The sequence below is a fragment of the Ambystoma mexicanum genome, chromosome 7q, assembly GCF_040938575.1.
Source record: "Ambystoma mexicanum isolate Mex_15411 chromosome 7q, UKY_AmexF1_1, whole genome shotgun sequence".
Taxonomy (NCBI): Eukaryota; Metazoa; Chordata; class Amphibia; order Caudata; family Ambystomatidae; genus Ambystoma; species Ambystoma mexicanum.
Window position 1 is genome coordinate 669,529,050 of NC_090941.1, and position 25,397 is coordinate 669,554,446.

Below are 25,397 nucleotides of genomic sequence, written 5' to 3' on the forward strand. Positions count from 1 at the left end.
GAAGGGGTTACGCTCCTACATCTAGAAGAAGAGGTGCAGCTCCCTGCCCGTAGCCTCAGAAGCGGGAATTCTAGACAATGGGAATGGTCCACGGCCACTACAAAAAAGCGAGGTGCAGAGGGAAAAGAGAGAAACCAACTAACGAATGAACACGGTCACCCGGGAGGGGGAACATTTCTTGGTTTGGGGATAGGGGGGCAAGCCCCCAGGGTACTACACATCTGCTTAATGAACATCTCGGGGAACAAAACTACCTTCGGACGGAGCAGAAGGGTAAACTATCTTGGCGTCAATGCAGGACAAACCCATGTCCTGGTGGAACGCAAGAGGGAGGAAATGTGAGACCCAACACCCTGATAAGGGCGCAGAGAAAGTCTTTTGGAACTTTGTTCTGAACGGTCCTAGGGGGGTGGGGGGCGGGAGATTGGGAGGGAGGGGGGGGGACGGGAAGCTACAGATGAGCCAGTGGTTATGGAATGACATGGATCAGTATAGCTCAAAGGCAATGGAGGCCCAAAGGGAGTAACACATTAGAAGATAAAGGATTGCAAGCGCAACTCAGATGGCTGAAATGAATATAGCCTCGCTCAATGTGCAGGGCCTCAACTCACCGGTTAAACGCTGCTCGATCCTGACGAGGCTCGTAGACATGCAGGTCTCGGTGGCTTTTTTTGCAGGAAACGCACTTCGTCCCGGAGGACGAGGGAAGGATGAAACACAGGAGGTTCCCCCGCCAGTACTTCGCCTCTGGGGGAAGGAAAACCAAAGGAGTTGCCATACTACTCGGGGCCAATCTGATCTTTAAAAAACGTGTGATGTACCAAGACCCGGAAGGGAGATGCCTAATCGTGAAGGGGTTGATACAAGACCATCTATACACCTTTATTGCAATTCATGCCCCGAACAAGAGACAAGACATATTCCTGAGAGAGGTGCTGAAAATTCTGGGGGGCTGGTGCGAGGGCCAGGTAAAAATAGGGGCAGATTTTAATTGTGTCATGGACCCAACGCTGGATAAAACACTTCCACCCACAGCAGCAGATGAAAGAAACAGGCAGGCGTTGGGTAAGCTCTTTAGGGATTTGGGTGTAATAGAAAGTTGGAGGTTCTTCCATGGTTTACAAAAGGAGTTCACCCACTTCTCAGCGGTTCACAGGGGGTATTCAAGAATTGATATTGTGCTGGTGTCTTCTACTCTGATACCGCGCATCACCAAGGTTGAAATAGAAGCCCAACATGTATCGGACCATGCACCAGTCCTGGTGCAAATGGAGATGGCCCATTCCATCTACAAAGGCCCTAGGCCTTGGAGGTTGAACGAAATGATACTGAAAAATCTGGCCCTTAGAGCACATAAGGAAGAGACAATCCAGAACTTCTTCCAGGAGAATGATAATGGGGACACAAACTGGGGATCTATGTGGGACGCTGGGAAAGCCGTGATCTGGGGGGAATTCCTATCACGAACAGCAGCGTACATTAGGGAGAGAGACCTTATTAAAAAGAAGCTTGAAGCAACACTAAAAGCTGCCGAAAGGCAACATAAAGCTAGGCAATCCCATAAAACTCAATGTGTGGTTAGGAGAGCAAGAGCCCAACTAGAGGCACATGTAGCGGAACGCACCGCACAATCGCTAATTAATACCAAACAAACTTACTTTGTCCAAGGGAGCAAAGCAAATAAGTTTCTGGCAGCTAAACTCTGCAAGCAAAGCTCCCGCAATCACATAGTAGAACATAAAACTTCAACAGGGTACCTACGCCGAGCAGAAGGGGATAAACTCGAGATCATGGAAAAATTCCATCATGGCTTGTTAGAAAGGGAGCACTTAGACCCTCAAGCACAGAGGGGATATATGTCGAGGTTTGCCCTCCCTCAGATCTCACAGGAAGTTAATGAAGCCCTACAAGCCCCCATAACTTCACAAGAAATTAGTGACGCTATTAATAGCACTTTATGCTGATGACATAATGCTGTTCCTCCGGAACTCTGAGAACACACTCCCGAGGGCTCCAGATATCTTAGAAGAATTCACGACGATATCCGGCTTTAGCATAAACTTCATCAAATCTAAGGCTCTGAATATCACGGAGAGGGAGGAGGTGGTTATAGACCTGGAAACAAGATACCCACTAACCTGGGAAAAAGATTCAATAGAATATTTGGGGATCCAGTTGACAAAGAATCGCAAAAGTCTTTACGGGGCGAATTTACCTCCACTGATAAAACAACTGAGGGAGGACTTACACAGATGGGACACTCGGGAACTATCTTGGTTCGCCCGAATTGCAGCACTCAAAATGACCCAGCTACCGCGCCTACTAAATACTGTAAGCTCGCTCCCAATAGAGGTCCCCCCCAAAAACATGTAAAGTACTCCAGGGTGACCTAACTTCCTTTATATGCCACAAGGGGAAAGCAAGAATACAGCGCAAGATCTTAACGAGGCCCCCATGCCTGGGGGTCCCGGATGTGGGAAGGTACGCCCTGGCGGCGCAAATTGCACCAATGCTTACTTGGATGAGAGAAGACGCATCAAGGGGGTGGGTAGGAATTGAACAAGGTGCGACCACGATCCCGCTGGGGGCTCTGCACGGCCTGCAGAGAAGCGACAGAGGAGCAGGAGGACAGCTTCTGGAAGCAACCAAGGTCACGCTAAAGGGGATGGGACCGGGCTCTGAGAAGACAGAGGATTACTCCAGGATTCGGGCCCTACACCCCCATGGCACATAATAGGAGCTTCTTGCCGGGTATACGGCCGGGGTCCTGGAAGAACTGGGGACAGAAACAGTTGCTGTACCTTAAGGACTTCTACCGGGAAGGTAACCCACTACTGTTCGAAGAATGTAAACCGATATTTGGAGTGGGAGAAGCAGACAGATATGCCTACATCCAGATCCGGCACTGGATTACATATAGGGAAGTTAAGAAAGCAGCCACAAGGGAACCAATGGGCCTGGAATTAACCCTGCACGAAGGGGAAGAAGCGGGAGCGGTCTCTAAACTATACAAGCTACTAGATGAAGCTCAAATTAGTGACACCTTCCCATACATGAATAGCTGAGCGAAAGATATAGGTGAACCCCTCATGGAGGAGGATTGGTCCCAAATATGGACAAGGGCACGGAAAGTCTCCACATGCACAGCGATCAGAGAAACCACACACAAGATCTGTTTTAGGTGGTATCTGACCCCCCCCGTACAGGCTGCATAAGATGAATCCCAACTATTCTCCCACTTGTTGGAGAAACTGCGGGGGTAGGGGAGACCTATACCACATGTGGTGGTCCTGTCCGAAAGCGGTAACGTATTGGAAGGAAATCCTAAGCCACATAAAGGACATCACAGGAAGGCAGTTACCAGCAGCACCTAAAGCTATACTCCTGGGCATGACAGTTGAGGGAGCATACGCGGCAACAGGAAACAATGCAACGCTGATTACCCATCTGTTAATGGCGGCAAAAATGACCCTGGCACAGGCCTGGAAAAACCCTGAAGGCCCCATAACAGCCTGCTGGTGGATAAAGATTTGGAATGTAATGGCCATGGAAAAAGTGGGGACCCTGAGGGACGGCAAATACTTGAAATTTAGAGCTGTTTGGGATCCCTTCTTTGATCACGTCAAAGACAGAGAGGCATACTTCTTCAGGCCAAACTTGCTCAGAGCAGTTCACACTTAAGAATGGACTAATCCTGTATGGGAGCCATGACGCTACGCAGTGGTCCCTCTATTAGAATATAACATCGCTAGCAGCAAACAGAGGAACTGATCCATATCAACAAAAACTGGGAGGGGGGTGAGGGGTTAGGGGTGGGACTGTTGAACGGTTGCAGTTAAAGTTTAGTCACATCCTGAATCATTACTAGTATGGGGAGGCCTAAGGCTGAGTTGCAGCTGTAATACCCGTCTACTGAACCGGTCGAGGTGTGCTGTAAAATTGCTTGTTACCATTGAATGAACTTATGAGGAACCTGCTTGGTCAGTTTACATCTGTCGAGCCGGGTCCATATGCTGAACAACCTAATCTGGTATTTGTGTAAAACCTTAAGAGACAACATAACTTGAAGCTAGACTACAATGGTAATGCCAAAGACAGATGAACAGACTCTAAAGGACTCGCATTCCGATGATTCACGAGCCTATATAGCATTTGTATTTGATATGGTCTGTGGCCACGTAAGGCTCTATAAAAGCTCAGTTTAGATAACACCTGCACATGATTGCCCCCCACCCCCCTTTTTTCTTTCTTTTTTTTACCTACAACTAGAAGTATATGTTGAACTTTATTTTCGCGGGCAAAGTATCTCTTGAAGGTATCCTCACATGAGGTTTACTTGATTTTAAACTGTGCGGGACTCTGATTGAAGATTATTAATTGATGTGGGGGAAGGATCGACTATGGTTTAATGAATTCAGGATGTGATTTATTGTTGTGCTTATTACTGTTGAATGAATTTATGAGGTGCCTTTTCGGATGGTTCCCCAATGCTGGTCTTTAAATTATAAAAAAAAAAAAAATCCTCATCATAGCAATCCCACAAAACCTGCCCCCCTGCCACAATCCCAAAATCTAAAGAGGGAACAATCTGATGCATTTTAAAATTTTCAGGCACGCATGACCATTGTTAGCCGGAAACCGTCCTTTCTTTCTTTATTTGTAGGCTTCAATGAAGGGGGCCCATTCAGTTTCTCTGCTTGATGTTACATCATGCAGTTTCGCCGTAAATCTTTCCATCTCGTATAATTCTTTGGCCTTTTTAGCCCACATCTGCTCTGTTGGGAGAGTTTCAGATGTCCACCTTATAGTTATGCAGGCTCTTGCAGCCAAGAGCAAAAAGTGTGCCATATGCGGTACCCTCATGTAGTTCCAAGCCGAAAAGAACCAATCTGGGGTCACTGTCTCTTAAGATCCCTTCCACCTTTCCGATCCAGCCCAGGACCTCTCTCCAATAGATTTGTGACTTGGGGCAAGTCCATCACATATGACAATAGTCTGCTTCGACATTACATCCTCTTCAGCACATTGGGCTTGTTTGGCCAAACATCTTAGAAAGTCTTTTAGGGTCCCATTGCCATCTGTGCAGAAACTTCGATCCGTGCAACTTATATTGCGCCGAAATAATTTCTTATGCACCGCCGCACAGATTTGGGACCACATGGCATCTGACATTGGAGAGCCCATGTATTTTTCCCCATCTCTTTCTCGGACCCTCTACTTTGGTACCCTTTGCTTCAATCAAAGCCATATACAACCTGGAAATGAGACCCTTTGTATTAGTCGACCCACTCAGAATGTTTTCCATGGGGGTAAGGTCCCTCCTCAGTTGTCCCCTCCATTTCCCTGCCAACAGGGTCCCCTTCAGCTGTAGAAATTGGGCCTATCTGCAGTCCTAGTCCTGTTTCAAGTTCTTGTATGGTTATACAACCGGCCGGCTTCACCATTTGACCCGCCCTTATCAACCCTTCCTCATGCCAGCTCTGGTACCTTATCGGATCTTTTATGTTGTCACAAATTGGGGGGGGGGGCCCATATACAACTCATTGGCGACGGCCACGTTGTGAGCTGTTTCATTTCCCCCTTACTCCACCATAGCCTTAGGAGAGAGCCCATAGCAAAATGATTGACGCTATTCGGGAAAGATTTCTTTGGTTCCCACAGCCATTCCCCCAGCGTGAGTGGTCTTATTGGATAATTCTCAATTGCCACCCATTGTTTTTGATCATCTTCTCTCTGATGTGGCTCTAGCACCCTAAACTGTGAGGCCCGATTAATACTCCTACATGTCTGGCAGACCCACTCCTCCTTTTTCCTTTGGCTGGGTCAGTGTTTCATATGCTATTCTTTGCTTTTTACCCTGCCATACGAACCTGCAGATCGTCCTCTTTATTTCCACAAAGTAGCATGTTGAAATAGTGACCGGGAGCATTTGGTAGAGATATAGTAGTTTCAGGAGTACCACCATCTTTAGGGCGTTCACCCGGCCCAACCATGATATAGTTAATTGTGCCCACTTCTTCACGTCTTCAGTTATTTCCTTCATGAGTGGGGGAAAATGGGCCTCATAAAGTTCCTCTGTGGTTCTTGTGATATTAACTCTGATATCTGAGATTCCGGTGGTTTGTTGGTATTCCCTCTACTGTTGCCCGTTGTGGTTTTCACTACCTGTGTTTTTGTATAAAAAAAGGGTGGATTTATCAGCGTTCACTTTGAGACCCGCCCATTTCCCAAATTCTTGAATTACTTGGAGGACTTTTGGAATATCGTCCTGTGGATTGGCTAAATATAGTAAGATGTCATCTGCAAACATTGCCAATTTGTATTCAACTGCCCCCACTCTTATCCCTTTAATCTCCTGATCTTTCCTAATGTTGTTCCCCAGAGGCTCCATATAGAGTGCATATAACAGTGGCGATAAGGGGACACCCCTGCCTTGTGCCTCTAGTCATGCTTATCTCTTCAGATATGTTATTTACCACAACCCTCCCCCTTGGGGATCTATACAATGCCTGAACCCCCCTTATGAATGTGTCACCAAAGCCCATGTTCCTCAGCACAGCCCACAAAAAGTTCCATTCCACTCTATGAAATGCCTTCTCTGAGTCCATGCTGAGGAGAGCATGGTCTCCCTCATTACCCATTGTGTGTGCCATTATGTCCAGGGTCTTTTACATCGTGTACGGTTCCTGTCTGTCCTTTATGAAGCCCATCTGGTCTGGATGGACCAGGAGAGGCGTAATACCCTCCATGCAGGACGCTAGCACTCTTGTTAGCATCCGTATTCAGGAGTGATATGGGCCTATATGACTTGCATGATGTGGGGTCCCTCTCTTCCTTGGGGATAACTATGTGTGCTTTAGAGAATGACTGCAGTGGTACTTCCTTCTTCCGTATTAAATAGATTTGCTAAGTGTGAGGACAGGATATCTTCAAACTGTTTATAAAACCTCCTGGCATCCTGTCCTCCACCCCCTCACTCCCCCCCGCCGGTAGTCTCTTTATGGCCGCTTGTACCTCCTCTGGGGTTATGTCCCATTCCAAACAGGTTTGTTCTGCCTCCGACAGACGGGTCAGACCTGCCTCTGTTATATATTCCCCCATCTCCCTCTCCCCCTGGACACCCTCTGAAATATAGAGAGTTTCATAGTATTTGGGAAATTGGTTCACTATTTCTTTTGAAGCTCCGATTATCTCTCCCCCTTCCGTTTGAAGGCCTTCCACCCATCTCTACGCCCTCTGCGCCCAGAGTCTAGCAGCAAGCATCTTATTGGCTTTATCCCCTTTGTCATAGAATTTTTGTTTTAGGAATTTTAACTTTCTAATTGCGTCCCCTTTTCCCAGTTTCTTCAACTCCTCCCTTTTTTCTTTGAGAGTTGCTAGATGCTCTACTCGATATGAACCCTGGTAGTGCATCATCCTCTCCAGGTCCGTAATTTGCTCTGTCTGTCTTCAATTTGTTTACGCTCTCTTTTTCGTCTACCTCCTTCCCTTATGAGGAGCCGCTCCACGCTGTTTTGCCCGCTTCCCATACCGTGGTCATGTCTACTTCTCCATTATTATTAATTTGGAAGTATTCTTCTATTGCTTCCCTCAATTCCTGAGCATAAAGCTTGTCAAGCCATATGGAGTCCTTGCACTTCCATTTGGTGTTTCTGCGACTGACCCCCCCCTCATTCCCCCCAATCTCTGTTTGCTATGACCATATCGTGGTCTGTCCACCCCACCGGGCGAATCACTGTGTCATGTACCCTGGGTCCATGTTCTTTGTTGATCAGCAAATAATCAATTCTTGTGAAGGTATCATAAACCTCTGATTTAAACGTGTATCCTTTTACCCCTGGATTACATGCTCTCCAGATATCCACCAAGCCCTCTTCATGCAATCTGGTTGCAAACCTACTCCTCTCTCCCCACTGACCTTCTTTGATTCGGGTCTCCGTCTGCTGCCTGTCCAACAGCGGGTCTGCCCAGGTATTAAAATCCCCTCCTACCACACCAGATTCTCTTCATTCCCTCCCAGTGAAGATGGAGCCTCCTCGTTGAAGGGGTCTTGCCCTTGGTTGGGCATATATACCCCCACCAGTGTGATTTGGGTTGCTTCCCAGTCCCCCCGGAGTATTATCGGTCTACCCTCTGCTGACCGTTCCACCGTAATGTTCTCCAGCCTGATCCGTTTGATTAAAAGTACCCCCACTCCCATTTTTCTAAATTATTTTTTGGCTCCCCGATGCCTAAAATGTTTGCCCCACCCCTCTTCCCCGACTTTCAGTCTGGTCTCCTGAATAAAGGGGACATCCAATTCCGCCCGGGTGAATTCCCTGATCAGTAAGTTCCTTTTGGTTGGGGAATTAAGACCCTTGACATTCAAGGTGCCCACTCTTAATACCTGCCACCCCATTCTTTGAATCGCCTTATTTGACATAATTACGTTGGTTCCCATAGCATCCTATTACTTTCCTTATGCCTTACCCGATGTTTCAATAATGTCATCCTCCACTGAGCTGTTCCGACTGCCCCTCCCTTACCCCACTCCCTTTCAACCCGAACAACAACACACTGAATTAACCATAACAACTGAACCACAGCCATATTTGGCTGCATTAGGCCCCTGGTTGTAGACGCCCTCCCAAACTTGAGGGCCAGCAGGGATTATTAGCCGCCTTCCTATGGGGTGGCACTAATTTACCTTTCCATTCCCTCTTCAGTTGTTCTTCCAGAATTCCTCCTTCATTTGTGTGTTTTTCTTGACGTACTTAAAACCATGTCCTTTGAGTTGCTGATGCTCGTATCCTATTCTTGGTAGTTTCGCCGGCAACACAGGGTTTGGTTTGAAGTATTTCCTTCCAACTTTCGCCCTTTGCTTGCGTGCAGCCTTTCTTTGCTCCTCCGCTTGCGAGCCTGTCACTTCTTGTGGACTCTACTGGACCTCGTGTGTCTCTTGTGTCTCTCAGCCCTTTGATGACTTGATTGGCTTCCTCTGGTGTGGTGATCCTGTAGTCGTCTCCTCGAAATTCAATAAGGTAAGGTCAAATGGATACCCCCACCTATATCTAACTTTCTGTTCGTTGAGCCGTATGGTGAGCGGTCTTCATGCCCTCCTCCTCGACCAGAGTCGGGCTCGAAAGGTCCTAGAATATCTTGATTTTGGAGCCTTGAAAGTCCAAGTCCTGTTTCTGTTTGGCTCTGATCAGAATTTCTGTCTTTTCCTTGTAACTCAGGAATTTGACTATAATGGAGCGATGGCCCCCTCCAAATGCCCTGCCTCCCCTGTGGGCTCTCTCAATTGTTACCGGCTTTCCTCATTCATCCTCATACAGGCGATTGATAATATCCTGGACCTTTCGCTCCACCTGTTGTGGCGTTTCCCCATCCTTTTCCGCCATCCCCAAAAGCCGTAGGTTTGATCTTCATTCCCTGTTCTCCATGTCGTCCGTTTTCAGCGTGATTTCCTGCTCTCGCAGCTCAATGTCTGTCATCCTAGCATTGAGCTTAATTTCAATGAGGTCGATATTGGCTTGGTTATTCTCAAGATTTTCCACCTTGCCTTCAATACGTTCCACTTTCCCCCCTTATTTCGGATATGGATGTCTGTATGTCTGAACACAGAGCTTTGATCTCCGCTGGGATCCCAGCTATGTCTTCCTTTGTAGCCGCCATGCTTCTCACTTCTGGTTCAAGTAGACGGGTTTCTGGCGTCACTGGGTGATCTCTTCATTACTGTTGCAGTTTGTTTAGGCCTCCTTCCAAATGTGGACTTAACATGTATTTTGTTTCTTCCTTGCTGGGGGCCACCTGCACGCCTTCACCCCTGGGTCCTGTCTGCTATTCTCTCCCGGTCTGTGTTTTCACAGAGTCCTTGAGTCTAGTTTGACTCACCAGACCCGTTTATGGCCCCCCCGGCTGCTGCTGTCTCTCTCTGTTTAGCTTTACACCTTCCTTGTGCCGGCCCTGTTCCTTTCTCCTCTTCCCTCGGTTGCACTTGGGGTCGGCCCTTGATTCCTTGGTAATATGTAGGTTAGCGTCTTGTTTCTGTCATTGCCCTGTGCGCCCCCTGATGGTCTCCCGTATTTGTAATATATCTACACCTGACTGGGAGTGATTTGTAAGTGTCCTTTACTCTCTGTGCTCATTTAGATCCTTCAGTCACCCTCACCCCTCCTGAGACCTAGTCTTGACCACCGCCAATGCTACCTTGATTGGTCTGGTTTGTCCAGAAGGTTACCCTGTTCCAAGAAACTAGGCTGGCCTTCTGAACCTCTGCCCACCTGAACAGAGTTCAGAAATCCATCTTAACAACGAGGTTTCTAGACAAGTCTGATCTATGAAGTCTCGTCAAAACAGGTTCTTCCCTGTTCTTCCAAAACCATCAAGGACCACATTGGCACCTTCGCTCCTGCCCTGGCAGACTTCTGCAATATCTCCTTCATCATTGGAGCCTTCCCTTCCCCCTGAAGCACTCTCATGTGCACCCTCTTCTCAAGAAACCCTCAGCCAACCTCTCCTGTCCGGCTAACTATCGCCCGATCTCCATCACTCCTTTCCTCAGCAAACTCCTGGAAAAGCTGGTTATCTCCCAACTTAATCTTCACACTGAATCTGTTGGTTGTCTCCATGACCATCAGTCTGGCTTGAGAGCAGCCAGAAGCACAGCAACTGCTCTGCTCTCTAACCTTGATTCTAATCTCCCCTCTGTCCTCATCTTACTCGAGCTCTCTTCTGCCTTTGACACGGTCAACCATGCTTTCCTGCTCAGTCGTCTCCGTGATGACCTGGGCATTACTGATCAGGCCCTGGCCTGGCTGACCTCGTTCCTCTCTGATCAACCCTACCAGGTCCAACTTGGGTCCTTCCTTTCCTCCATTTCACTCTCTACCTGTGGTGTTCCCCAGGGGTCTAACCTCTCTCCCTGGCTGTTCAACCAATACCTGGCACCTCTCGCCCACTGCATTGCCACTCTCTGCTCCAACTTTCAGTGCAATGCAGATGCCACTCAGCTCGTTTTCAGGCTCCCCTCTGCCAAATCTTCTCCTTCTCTCATCTCTGTCTGTTATCCAGGAGTGGTGTGCCGCCAATGATCACTTCCTTAATGCCAGTAAGACGGAGATTCTCCTCATCGGCACACCTGGCCCTCTTCCTGCCCCCAACCATGAGGCTAAGAACCTTGGGGTCATGTCCACACACTCCTTTTCTCCTCGCAACTCTTACTTCTCTAAGAAGTCAAACTACCAACTGCACCTTCTCAGAGGTATTCTTCCTTTCCTCTCCTTCCCCTAGAAGCCCACTGTCACTAGAGCTCTCATTCTCTCTAGGCTGGCCTACTGCAACAGCCTCTTTCTAAATCTGCCTGCTTCTACTCTCCACCCTCTGCAACTCGTACTGAACAGGACTGTGAGACTTGGCCTCAAGCCCAGGGAACGTTTCTCTCCAGCTCTGAAATCTGTGCATTTGCTCCCAGTGGCTGCAAGGTTTGAGTTAAAGACTATCTGCATTGTCCACAAGGCCTTCTGGGGCCTGGGTCGTCAATACCTCCAACTCTCTCTTCGTAAATACATTCCCACTTGAGAACTTTGCTCCTCCATCTCCAACTCCCTCTGGGTCAGTCGCTTCTCCTAGCAATGAGTTGGTGATAGATGTCTTTCTTCGGCTGGGGCCTCCCTCTGGAACAGCCTCCCTGCCTCCCTGAAACTCTAGAACCATCCCCAGTTCCAGAAGCACCTCAAGACCTTTCTCTTTGTTTCTGCCTTCTCTGTTCCTCTCCCCTGCTGATTTCCTGTCTGATACTGCACTGGTCACCTGGCTATCCTCTTATTTCGGGGCCAGGTCCCTACCTGCCCAATTACACACCCGCACCACCTCCCGGCAACCCTTGCACTTGGGTCTGTATCTGTAACCCTACAGTCCCCCCTACCTGCACTTTTGGACACCTGCTGTCTGCACTTACCCTTGCACCTGCCACCTGCTGGCCGCACTTATTGTTATTGTTTTGATCCCATGTACAGCACTGCCCCCTTTCCTTTTCCCTGGCACTTTTCCCATCCCACCTCCCCTGCACTTGTGCGATCTCAATGTCTCTTGGCCTAGTAAGATCGTTGTCTCTGTCCTCCCTTTGTGCCCTCGTCCTTGCCTCGTCACGCCTTGAAACACTTGTGTATGGATGCGTTACAAATGCCATATCATAAATATCATATCTCGGGACCCATGCCCCTCTGCTGCACAGGTGTCTCCGATCTGGCCTCATCAGAGGATAGTCTTCCACTCTCCAGCTTTCCTCAGCTTGTTTCAGCACATGGGTTTTGGGTGGATGCACAGCTTCAGCTCTGCGCTCACAGCAGTTAGGCGCACCTGGAAATACTGCCTGTTTCTTCCAGCCTCTTCCAATGCCACCACAGTCAAACAGGTTTTGAGCACAGGACCAACTCAGAGCCTGCAGGTGAAATACTCTGCTCCAGCGTCCCTTCTGTGGTCACACTTCCTAGTGAACTTCCAGCCTAGTGTTCTGCTTCTTCTGCTGACCTTCCAGCTCCTTCTCCAGCTTCTATCTACTGCTCCTTCCTGCTGCAGCCTTTTATGTCCCTCGGGTGGGTTAATTGACTTCATGTGCAGACCCTTCGGTTTAATTGCCTGAGCTTGCCAGAAGCTGTTAGGCCTGCCTGCCTGTCTTTAGCTCGTGCATGCCACCTCAGCCCTCTTTATTTCGTCGCAGCCACTGAGGGATTCTGGGGCATGCAGTCTACCAAGATTCAAGTTCCTTACTTTAAAAAGTTTAAGAATGTTTTTTCCTCCCTTGATACTATTGAACGAGGAGTTATACAGTTTAACCTTTTTGATAATTTTAAAGGATAGTTCCGGGACTTTTTTTTTATTGACCCTACGGTTCGGCCATGTGTTTTTAAGCATAAATCGGTAGATCGTAGAAAACTTTCCTATGGACCTTACCCGACTTTTCGTCCATTAACGCACTCGAAATCAGCCGCCATTTTCTGATAATCCTATCATTTCCCCCCATCGCCCTGGCTCACCTGCTTTTGCTGCACTAAATCAAATCCCCCGCCCCTGAAACAGACTTTATCAAAACATTCATATTCCCCGCCTCTATCCGTGACGTGACTGTGCTGCGTAGGTAAACGCGCCCAGGCGTCTTCTACGCGACTACACACAGAACCCGGAAACCAACACAGATCAGCTCACAACACAGCGCGCCACAATTGGGAATATGAAACTGTACTTTTAAATCAAACTGCAAGATTGTAAATTTGGTAAAGTACATTTATTGGACATCAAATGTTTACAGAATATTCAGCGATTTGCATTTTTATTTGTTCACGTTCCAAAAAGTTCGTTTTGAGGCACGCGATGTTCCTTTGCTGTACACAGGGTCTTAGATCATCTCACAATACAGCGCCACAATTCGGAATATGAAACTGTGGTTTAAAAGCAAACGGCAAGATTGTCCATTTGGCAAAGTACATTTATTGGACATCAAATGTTTAGAGAATATTCTGAGATTTGCATTTTTCTTTGCTCTCGATCCAAAATAGTTCGCCTTGAGGCAAGCAATGTTCGTGTGCAGTACACAGGGTGTTGGTTTACGATAAAATAAGCTCTTCGGTTGCACTGATAATCGCATGGCTGTTCCAACAACGAGGCACTAGGCCACCACAACGGTCTGTATGTTGCATCTAGCCGTTAGTACCGCGTAAGGGCATACTTGTACTTGGCGATCGTCCCATAAAATGGTCAGGGTGCTAACGTTGTTCACGCGGAGAAGCAACTGGCGGTTATAAAAGCCATCCGCCGGTGTCTGGTACTCGTGACACATACAATAATGAAGGATGTACCTGTTTTAAAAACATAAAAAATGAAATTAGTCTCACCATCAGATCTTTATTAAAATTATTCATTTTATATATTAGGTTGGGAAATTATTTCATAGCTAGGACAGTGCAACTGGGTATTATACGTCAAGGGGGGGCTGTAGGATACTGAGACAGTCCCCCAGTGCAGGGGTTGACAGGGAGGCAGTGCAGGTGGAGAGTGGAAGGGCCCAGGACCGAGGTCGCAGACAGTGGACCAGTTGTAGCAGGGGAGAGGGAGAGAGAAAGCAGAAGCAAAGAGGAAGGTTTTGAGGTGCTTCCGTAAAAGGAGATGGTTCTCCTCAAGATAGTGCGTGATACAAAACAATATGCCACATAGAACCAGTCTTTAAAGCTACTGTATAGTAATTAAATTGCGGTATAAACTCATCTAAAGAGTTACTTACATTATATTTGCATTTTCCATTGTGTCTGTGCGTAGGGCAGCCCCGAAATACCACTCCTCCTATGCCGACGTTATTTCTTCTAATGAACGAACATTAAATGGCTTTCGTTTCTGAAATTATATTCATTATCGTTTACGTTATTGCACCACACCCCCAAAAAGAAGTCTTTCGGGATGGTCCCGGCCTGTCAAGGTCAAATAACAATAGAACCTTATACTGAGTCGTGGGCCATTCCGGCACCCAGCAAAAAATCAAAGCAGCTGACCTTCACTTTGAACGAGCACACATTCCTAGTTAGCTACATTCAGTGTAAGGCCATCTCACAGGACTTGAAATTTACACTCCATCTTTGCATTTTGTCTGCATGCATTTGCAGCCCCAGAGAACCATAAATACGGAGACATTCTGTATTTTTTGAAAAATGATTTATATTACTGTTTGGTTGCAGGGGGCCGTCCAGCGTGAGGGGGGATGCTTGGCAGGAGACACGGGGTCTGGAGGTAGACATGGGAACAACAACCCATGCTCTATAGACCACTTTGAAGTGTACATGGTCTTTGGCACCTCTTGGCCTTTATCGCTCCCTGACAGCTCCACTTGCCAGCACAAATACACCGGTGCGAACTGCCTTTGATAGGGCGGGGGGGGTGGATTGGGGCGGTGGTCGTCCAGACAAGACACAGGAAGACTCGTGAATGGAGACACACTTATGTGGATTGCAGGGGGCCGTCCAGCGTGAGGGGGGATGCTTGGCAGGAGACACGGTGTCTGGAGGTAGACATGGGAACAACAACCCATGCTCTATAGACCACTTTGAAGTGTACATGGTCTTTGGCACCTCTTGGCCTTTATCGCTCCCTGACAGCTCCACTTGCCAGCACAAGTACCCCGGTGCGAACTGCCTTTGATAGGGCGGGGGGGGGGGTGGATTGGGGCGGTGGTCGTGCAAACAAGACTCGTTTGCCGCAGGGCCTCACCAAGGAGAGGCCATCTAACTGCATGTAAGAGGCAGGCTGCAGGATCTAGTACATGGAAGGCAGGGGGGTGAGTTTATAAATACCTCACCCTCCCAGGAGAATATATGGGTGCAGTTCACCCTGGAGACCCTGGATGCCTAGGCAGTTAGTCAGCAGCAGGCTGGCCTGTGGTGGCAAGGCGGCACGGGCCAGAGGGGGTCATCTCTGTACCCGGTGCCCAAAAGGATGATTTATTATGATCAACCATATGGATTATTTACCTATAACCATGTTTTGTATCAATAAAATCCAACGGCCTTCCTTTTATTGCCAACGCTTGAACAAAGTGGTGTGGTAAGTATTTTTGGGGGAGGAGGCAAGGCCGGGAGGCTTGATGCCAACCCGCAAAATAACATATGTATGTCTGCTGCATATGGGTTCAACGGTTATGTGGATTGAAGGTGGGCGGCCAGCGTGAGGGAGGATGCTGGCCGGAGACATGTGGTGTGACAAGACAAGGCACAGGAAGACTATTCAATGGAGACACACTAGATTCATTTAAAAAATCAAAACAACCATTGTTAAAATATATGTTGGGTTTTATTTTAGATCTTAATTTCAATTGAACATAAATAATAAACATTACACATTGTAAAGTTCCGGTTGCAGCACATCCAGGGAAAATCCGCGGTATTGTCCACTGTCGCTGGGGAAATGTTGTCTAATGGCAAGTACCGCACAGGCAGGTATTACACTCCGAACGCGGTGTCTGAGCCTCCCGTGAAGCCACCAAGTGAAGCAACGATAGGCCACCAGCCTGTACCACCTGTGAAAATGAAAGATGCAAACTGTATTAAAATGACAAAACTTTCTTATCACTGTCGATTCAGGTAAAAAATGTCATTCTGCTTTGAAAAAAATTCTATCTAGAAAATGCACAATATGGAACCAATTTACATGCATTCGAATGATATGTAGATGTAATTTTATATGTGGGAGACGACCATAAAATAGTAGTGGCATCACTGACATCACAACCAGAGTATACTTACTCGTTACTCGGATTACGCGGACGAACAGTGCCGCGAAGTTCGTGCATAAGCACCATCATCATCCTCAACACGGTCCGTGAGAGGCAGGCTTCCCTGAACTCTGGCAGCTCGGTGATGCATTGCGGACTTGGCTTGCCTTCCGAAATGTAGGCCAAGCACCCGGAATTTTCACGGCAGCAGCAGTTCTCCTCAGTTGGCATTAGCTCGCACCGATTGCACGTGCACCAGGTGGAGACGCCGTCCATGCGACATGGTCCAGGCTCTTCATCCGTTGACTGGTCCTCCCAACTGCCGTCCGAATCCCCATCGTTTTCGCATGCTTGCCTTTCCAGTAGTTCTTGCTCGGTGTACTCGGGCTCGTACATACACGGCATTATTGTAGCCATTGTGCGGTAAAGAAAGTAAAATAATTTACAGAGATGGTACAGGTGTTCACAAGGCCTAGAAGCGGCGAAGGTAGCTGACCAGAGCACAGAAACGAGTCACAGAATACTCAAAGTAACACAGAGAGAGTAATGGAATCGAAAATCTGCTGCTGTGTGTTGTGAAACGGTGTGTTTATACTTATAGAGGAAAGAGGCGTCCTTCCATTTCCATGGCGACACTTCATTAGCTGAGGCGCAGCGATTGTTGACACGAAACGTGCTTTGGCGTTGGGAAATGGGCGGTACGCGTCTGCTGATGTCAGGCTCAGGGGCGGGGGATTTGATTTAGTGCCGCAAAAGCAGGTGAGCCAGGGCGATGGGGGGAAATGATAGGATTATTAGAAAATGGCGGCTGATTTCGAGTGCGTTAATGGACGAAAAGTCGGGTAAGGTCCATAGGAAAGTTTTCTACGATCTACCGATTTATGCTTAAAAACACATGGCCGAACCGTAGGGAAAATAAAAAAAAAATCCCGGAACTATCCTTTAACATTGAGGAGGATATGTGATTTTAGGGTGGGGGGAAAGACTGGTTCTGAAGAGGTGGAAACTTTAACATTAAGTCTAGGTTTTATTAACTTGGTTTTAGCCATATACTGACATTCATCTGAATGGCAAGATGCTATAGCTTCTCTCGGAATGATGTTACTAGTATCCGAGGGATGATACTATGTCTCACCCTGTGAAATCGCCCAACTACCCTGGGCCTTGTCTCCACTCGGGTGATCCTCCTGCAATATACCACCCCCAGGATTAGGATGAGGAAGTGTCTGTCCTCTCCGGGACACCTGGGAGGAGACTCTAGGCAGGGTTTTAGTGGGGGATCCACAGGATTATCCACAACAAACAAGTGTTTTTATCCTTACAATCCAGATAAACTGCTTTTCAATATTCCCCTTTCTTTCCAGGGAAATTCACTTTGCCAATGGAATCGCAGTTCTATGTAACTGTCCATTCCCCACAAATTCACAATCTGCTTCCACAATGCTTCTTTTTCATGTTTTCTTCACCATGCCTGAATGCCTGTGGTCCAGAGTGCAAGGCAACGCTGCCAGTTGCATCTGGCACTGGCAAAAATGGCCACCGCATTAGTGGTTCAGGCACACAGGACGTCTGGGAAATGTAGTGCCTTTAAAGGTTTCTGAATAGTCTGCCGCCTGCATAGCAACAAATTTCGACAGCGGGGACAAGTGGACCCCATGGTTCTCCACTTATTTCCTGTTTTACATCATGGGGCAGCAGCAGCCACTGTTGGTCCCTAGTGTCTTGTTAGTGATGTCTATGCCTTAGTCCCTGACCCGGCTTCCTGACATTGTTTTTCAGTCTCCCCATGCACCGTCTTCCCCCCTCCCCCTATTTCTTCCCCCTCCCCCTCTCTCTCTCCCCTCCCTGTCCCCCCCCTCCCTGACCTTCCCACCCCTTGACCTCCACCCTCTCTTCCCTCCCTATCTCCCCCCTCCCCCCTCCCTCCCCCGGCTCTGTCTTCCTCCCCCCCCCCCCGGCTCTGTCTTCCTCCCCCCTCCCCCCCCCGGCTCTGTCTTCCTCCCCCCTCCCCCCCCCCCCCGGCTCTGTCTTCCTCCCCCCTCCCCCCCCCGGCTCTGTCTTCCTCCCCCCTCCCCCCCCCGGCTCTGTCTTCCTCCCCCCTCCCCCCCGGCTGTTTTCCTCCCCCCTCCCCCCCGGCTGTTTTCCTCCCCCCTCCCCCCGGCTCTGTCTTCCTCTCCCCCCCCGGCTCTGTCTCCCTCCCCCCCCCCGGCTCTGTCTCCCTCTCTCCCCCCCCCCCCCCCGGCTCTGTCTCCCTCTCTCCCCCCCCCCCCGGCTCTGTCTTCCCGCCCCCCCCGGCTCTGTCTTCCCGCCCCCCCCGGCTCTGTCTTCCCGCCCCCCCCCGGCTCTGTCTTCCCGCCCCCCGGCTCTGTCTTCCTGCCCCCCCCCCGGCTCTGTCTTCCTGCCCCCCCCCCGGCTCTGTTTTCTCCCCCCCCCCGGCTCTGTCTTCTCCCCCCCCCCCCCGGCTCTGTCTTCTCTTCCCCCCCCCCCCCGGCTCTGTCTTCTCTTCCCCCCCCCCCCCGGCTCTGTCTTCTCTCCCCCCCCCCCCGGCTCTGTCTTCTCTCCCCCCCCCCCCGGCTCCGTCTTCTCCTCTCTCCCTCCCCACTAGTGTATATCGCACCCACTCTGAAGAATTGTGGGAAGCGCTCAGACACTGTTCATCTTCAGTTTGTGAGTAATACAGCAGCTCTGTTGAGAAATGCAGGTACTGTCACATTATATAGCAGTCATGCTGAGAACTCTGGGTATGATTCCACAACATATGCATTAGCCCTGCTGTGAATAGTTGGCCTTGTGCCAGAAAAGGGCACTGCAGCTTTAAGAAATTCTCGTTCTTTGCAGTCGTACTATATATTTATGCAAAGAAGTATTGTATTGGTACTATCATTTCCACTACAAGTACATACAGCACTGCTGAGAAGTGTTCCTCCTCTCCATTTAAATTGGCTAGTTCTGCTGAGAGGGTTTTCTACTGTTCCATTACAAGTATAAAGTTCAATCAAAGAAGCGCTAGTAGATTTTTCACACTTCCTATCCGTGTGCATTAAGGTTAAGTTCAGACCACATGCCTGCCATTCCTTGCCCCCCCTCTCTCTGTCTCTCTGCTGAGACTACTAACAATATTGACTGGGCCCATTCACGCAGGCGCACACAAACACAAGCAATCTTTTAAAAATATATAAAACACTTATTTGTATTTAACATCAAAAGCCTTTCCTAATCACTGCTGCCAAACACAACTACTTGCTAAGAGGCTCTCAAAACTTTAACACATCAAAAACCTCAAGCCATTAAATGCCTAGTGAGATTTTGTATCAAAGCGAAGCAATTGAGCTGCTGTTATGCTCGTGTCTTCTAAATCCAGCCCAATAAAAATACCAATTATATTATTTTTCCCAAAAATCCTAAAGCAGTTGCGCAGCGCATTTGTGAAGCAAAATTCTTCGAAAATGGAAAAAACCCACTAATGCACTAAAGTCCGACCCAGAATCTGAGAACTAGACAAACTTCACCAACACTTAAACGTTAAACAAAGCATGATTCATCCCAGTTTGCTGTAGTGGAATACTGATTTATGGTGCTACTGCCAAGAATAGCCGGCGCAACTGATACACATGGAAAAAAGAATCTTTTCATTTTCACTAGATTTAGGTACATAAAAAGGCCCCATATCTTATCTGGAGGGCTGCCTGCAAGAGAAGACACAGAAAATGTAGAATTTGTAATGAAAGGGTGCCGATCTGAAACGAGGAATAACCAGTCAAGAAATCCCCATCGACTATCCCGCCGAAAAAACCTTCTTCGGACGAGCTGAGAGGCGACTCTCCTACTAGGAAGAAGGTAAAAAGGTCCAGGTCAAGGAGTGGCTCCTACCATTCCTCATCGCTGTTGAGGTCGAAAAAAAGGCACACAGGTCGCCCTCTTCGACTTAGTCGTCACACTCCTCTCCTTTAAAGAGCTATATCTTGTCCCACAAAACCCTCCACTCCTGCTGAATGGGAACCATTTAGATTATAAATTCTAAAAATATTTGAGAAACAAAAACCCTCGACAATCCATGCTCCTACGGCACCTTCTAAAGCCGGTAAGGAAAGGGCTCGAGCCAAATCCTGCACACCCTCGAGCCTGGGACGAAGGCCAGAACCTCATTGAGAGCCGTCGAAGCCTAGATACGATGAGAAATCGCAGGATCCTTCGAGGCGTAAATTGAAGCATAGGTCGAGATCGATGTCGTTAACCCCATCGACGCCAGCTGCGCCATCGACACCAATGGCACCTTCGACACCATTGAAGCCTTCAGTGTCGTCGCAGCCAAAAACGACTTCAGTAAAAGTATAGACGACTCCTTGAGCGTCGAGTTAAAATTTCTGAAGCCTTCGACACCTATCCCAGATAAGACTTCTACTCCTTTACCAAGACAGGAATTTTTCAAATCACTAACCTCAATTTATGAAGAAAATGAGCCATCCGATAACGATGCACCATTTGGGCTACAATATGGTACACCAAATGTGCCTGAGAGTTCTATTTCAGATGAGTCGAGATTAAAAGATCTTTGACAACTTGAAAACTGCCAGTGGAGTAGACACTTCACCAGAGCTAGAATTTGGTAAACCTGAAGCTGGTGAGCATGCATCATATAGACTGTTAATGTCTACGGTTGTAGATTACTTAGAATGGAGTAGGCTTACCCTCCCTTTCGAGCAGTATGGTCTAACAAACCTACTTGATAAGGGTCAGCGAATGGATCCCATTTTACCATTCCACATTGCTCTTCAACAAAGGGTGGTGGCAAATTGTGAAGCGCCAGAGTCAAGTCCGGCAGTTAACAAAAACCTGACTAGAAAATACTGGCCATCTAGTAGTGACCCCAACTACTTGTCAAAACACCCCACCCCAGGAAGTCTGGTGGTGCAGGCAGCTATGGCAACTTCAAAACAAGCAGTTTACCCAACCATCCCTGCAGATAAGGATGACGAGAGTAGATGCATGGGCAAGGAAAGTATTTTCTGCAGGGAGCATGGCTCTCAAACCGGCAAACTCTGCGTGTGCCTTAGCAAATTTCCCATTCACTCAATGGGACTGTATTTCCATGGCGGCTGTTTCCCGAGGGGGAGGAATGAGACAAATTCTTGGCTATTGTTAGAGATGGCAAAGAAGCCATGTGCTAGTCTCTTTAGTCGGGTCTGGATTTTGCTGACGGCATCAGCAGAGCCATGGCAACAAGCACTGTGATACGCAGATTTGCGTGATTGAGGAAGTCAGGATTTGCACCGGATGTGCAATCCCGACTCCTTAACATGCCTTTTGACGGGTCTCACCTTTTTGGCAGCAAGGCTGACGAAAGCCTTGAGAAGTTTCAGACCTTGAAGGCGGCAGCCAAATCCTTAGGTGCTGCTATTAGGCAGCCTCAATCCTTTTGCCCCAGTGGACAGCCTTGGATGGGTAGATCTTTTCGCTATTACTCAGTTGGAAGAGAGAGAAGGAATTTCTAGTCAAAGAGGCCAAAGAAGATTCCCTCGTGGTGGACAAGGAAGAGGTGAAAAGCCCACTCAAGCAGGGGCTTCCTTAATAACGGCCACTGCTTCGGCCGCCTCAAAATCTCTGAGATCTTGAGTCACGAAACACTGGTGGGAGGCAGGCTGTCGCAGCATCTGAAAAAATGGCGAGACATTACTTTGCATGCGTGGCCATTGGAATCCATAGCCCAAGGTTACTGCCTTCCCTTCATTCAGAGACCTCAGAACATTCCACTGGGCAGCCAGTCTGAGGGTTCCAGACCTGCTCCTTGTGCAGAAAATGTTGACCCTGTTAGAGAAACGCACTATATAACCTATGCCTGTAGTGGAGAGAAACAAAGGATGGTACTCTCCATATTTACTAATACCCTAGAAGGACAGAGGACTGAGACCCATCTTGGACTTGAGATACTTGAACAAGTTTCTCACGAAAGACAAGTTCAAGATGGTCACACTTATTCAGACGCTTCAGGCCCTCCAACTCCAGGATTGGATGGTGTCATTGGACCTTTAGGATGCTTATTTTCGTGTGCCAATCCATCTCAAGCATAGAAAGTACCTGAGGTTCGCCGTTGGTGGTTCTCATAATCAGTTTTGATGTCAGCCTTTCGGGCTGACCTCCACCTGAGGGTTTTCACCAAGCTGATGCCAGTGTTGGCAGCGAGTCTCAGTAGAGGGGGGTGGGGGGATTCACATCTACACCTACCTGGACAATTGGCTGATCACGATGCATTCTCCTGAACAAGCACTGGATCATCTCAACGTCACTTGCCACACTCTGGGCTTCTCCCTCAATTACAAGAAGTCTGATATGACACCATCTCAGAAGCTCCAGTTCATCGGGGCAGGGCTGGATACATCCTTGGAAAAGAGCTTGCCACCCGAGGTGTGGGCTCAAGACATTCTGCAGATGGTCTCTAAATTTGAGGGTGGCCAGCGTCTTCGGGCCTTTGATTTTCTTTTTTGCGCTTCCTCTGCCTCATGGCATCCTGCATTTTTCAGGTACCAGAGGCTCGCGTGAGGATGAGATCCCTTCAATGGGCTCTCAGGGCTCAATGGTCTCAATTCTCGGGCAACATGTCGGACCTACTTCAGGTTCCAAGCAGGGTCGCACATGGTCTCCTATGGTGAACCTGCAAGGACAACATTCTGAAGGTAGAACCTTTTGGGCAAACATGGCCAGAGGTAACAGTAGTGACGGATGCCTCAGTCACAGGATGGGCAGCCCACGCCAACAATCTTACAATCGGCGGTCGTTGGTCTCCATCGGAGTCCAAACTACACATCAGTCTTTTGCAGCTCCGAGCAATCAGACTTGCACGGAAGGCTTTTCTGTCCTCTGTACGGGGAAAGAATGTCTTGATGATGGCAACACAGTGGCCATGTACTACCTCACCAAGAGGAGGTGTAGGGTCACTACCACTGTGCGGAGAGGCAATGCAGCTCTGGTACTGGGCAATTTAAGAAGGAATCTCCCTATTGGCAGTTCAACTAGCCAGGGAGGTGAACACGGCAGCCAACACTTTGAGCAGGCAGAGCACAGTCTCCCATGAGTGGGAACTAGCTCAGGAAGTCCTTTAAGAGATCTTCACCCTTTGGGCGGAACCCCTCGAGTGGATCTGTTCACAATCCGCATCAACCGGAAGTGCGAACTGTACTGCTACAGGGAATTTGCCCCAAGAGGAGCACTAGGAGACGCGTTTGTGGCGGACTGGGAGTTTCCATTCGTTTACGCATTTCCTCCAATCCTCAGTCATTCCTCACATGATCAGGAGGTTGAGAAAGTTTGGGAAACCCATGATCCTAATTGCTCTGGATTGGGCCAGGAGGACGTGGTACCTGGACCTTCTGGACATGGCCATCTGCCCTCCAATTCGTCTTCCACAAAGAGAGGACCTTCTCTCGCAAAAGGAGGGTCAGGTTCTCCATCCAGAGGTGTCAACTCTGCCTTCACGCATGGTTTATGAGAGGCTGAGATACAAGGATTGGGACGTCCTGGATGACGTAATGGAGATTTTGCTTTCGGCCAGAAGGCCAGCAACAAAGTCCTTGTACCGTTGCTGTCGCAACAAATTCTGCAGCTGGTGCAAGGACAAGAATGTAGACCCTTTACTATGCAAAACACCAGAAGTATTACCTTTTGACCTATACCTAGCCAATCAGGACTCCAGGTTGGAAGAACTAAGGGCTATTTTTTTGCGGCGCTATCCATCTTTAAGCGCTCGTCTGAGGAATGTTCATATTTTAAGATCCCACTGGTAACACAATTTCTGAAGGGACTCGCCAATGTGTCCCCCTCACCCCCACCCATCTCCTTTCCAGGTTCCAGTTTGTGACCTTAATCTGGTACAAAAATGTCCTATATGTACACCATTTGAACCTCTACATACTCCTACGTCCCGTCCCCTTTCCTCCATACTTATGGGACATCTCTCCGTCCTGTGGGACAGGACCAGAGCACTTTAAGTTTTTTTCAAAAATGTGTCCCTCCTCTCTTTCCTGCGTGGGGCCCGGCACGTGGCAACCACGCCCACCTTGGCTCCGCCCCGCGCATCACCCATCAGTCCTTTTCTCCACACGATCAGGCCGGCCGCACTTGCATCCTTGGAAGATTTTCTTCCCTTTTTCCCTCTCTGGCTCTCGCTAGCGTTCGTTTACTAGTCTGTCTATGTCTTTTAAACTAGATTTTCCAGACTGTTCATCATGTCACCGTCACCGCGGATCCCCATCCTCTTTGTTTAGAGTGTTTGGGTACGGAACACCGTTGGTACTCCTGTTTTTACTGTGACTCCTTTCGGTTCGGGCACTTCAACGTCGGTTGGAGCGGTAGGAGGTGGTGTTCGGACGGACTCCTCCTTCGCATTTTCAGGTGTTCATCGACGAGAAGAAAAAACGTCCGGTAAGTTCTTTACTTTTCAGAGCACCCTGACCGGGGGATACGTTTCCGGGTTCCTCTCGGGCCGGGAGGGGCGTTGATCGCTCTGTTACCGGGGTTCGCCCTGAGGTGCCTGTCGGGCCTAATAATTCTACCAGAGTTTTCTCCGAAGGTCTCCGTAAGGGGCCTGTGTCCACCGGAGTACACTCTGAGGCCCCTCCTGTGGGGGCTGTTTGTAGACCCAGTTCTACTAAGTCGTGGGGTACCGCAGCTTGCTCTGAGGCCGCTCTTTCGGCTTCCCTCAAAGACGAAACTGGGGTGCGCCCCGAGGTTCCTTACGTTAAGGCTAAAATTAAGACCCCTGACCCATCGACGGGGACCCCTGCCTCACTTCCTCACGTGCCGCAGTTCCCCTCAGATGAGGACAAAATTGCGGCCGTTCCCGCCACAACCACGGCGGCCATTTTAGGTACTACTCCCTACAACTACGCCATCGGCCTCAGGTGTAGGGTTCGGTCCTTCGGGTGAACCTACGGTCCCTATACGCATCCTTACCGGCCGGTTTATGATTGGAACGCCCGGATGCCTCTTCCGCATAATGTTTTGTTGCCCGCGGGGACGGCTCCTTTGATTTATGTGGATTTGTCGGTGGAGGAGCCAGTGTGGCAACCTTCTCCGTTACGACCCTGGATTTGTCCACCTCATGAGAGGCCTCCTCAGGTTCCGAAACAATCTCCTGAGGACGCTTTTTTGGTAAATTTTAAGTGCT

General features: G+C 48.7%; 1 protein-coding gene across 1 annotated transcript in view; it reads left to right on the forward strand.

Moving 5' to 3' along the window:
- The window catches only part of USP12 (ubiquitin specific peptidase 12), a 739,696-nt gene that overhangs the window by 46,541 nt on the left and 667,758 nt on the right, over positions 1-25,397 (forward strand). The window lies entirely within an intron of this gene.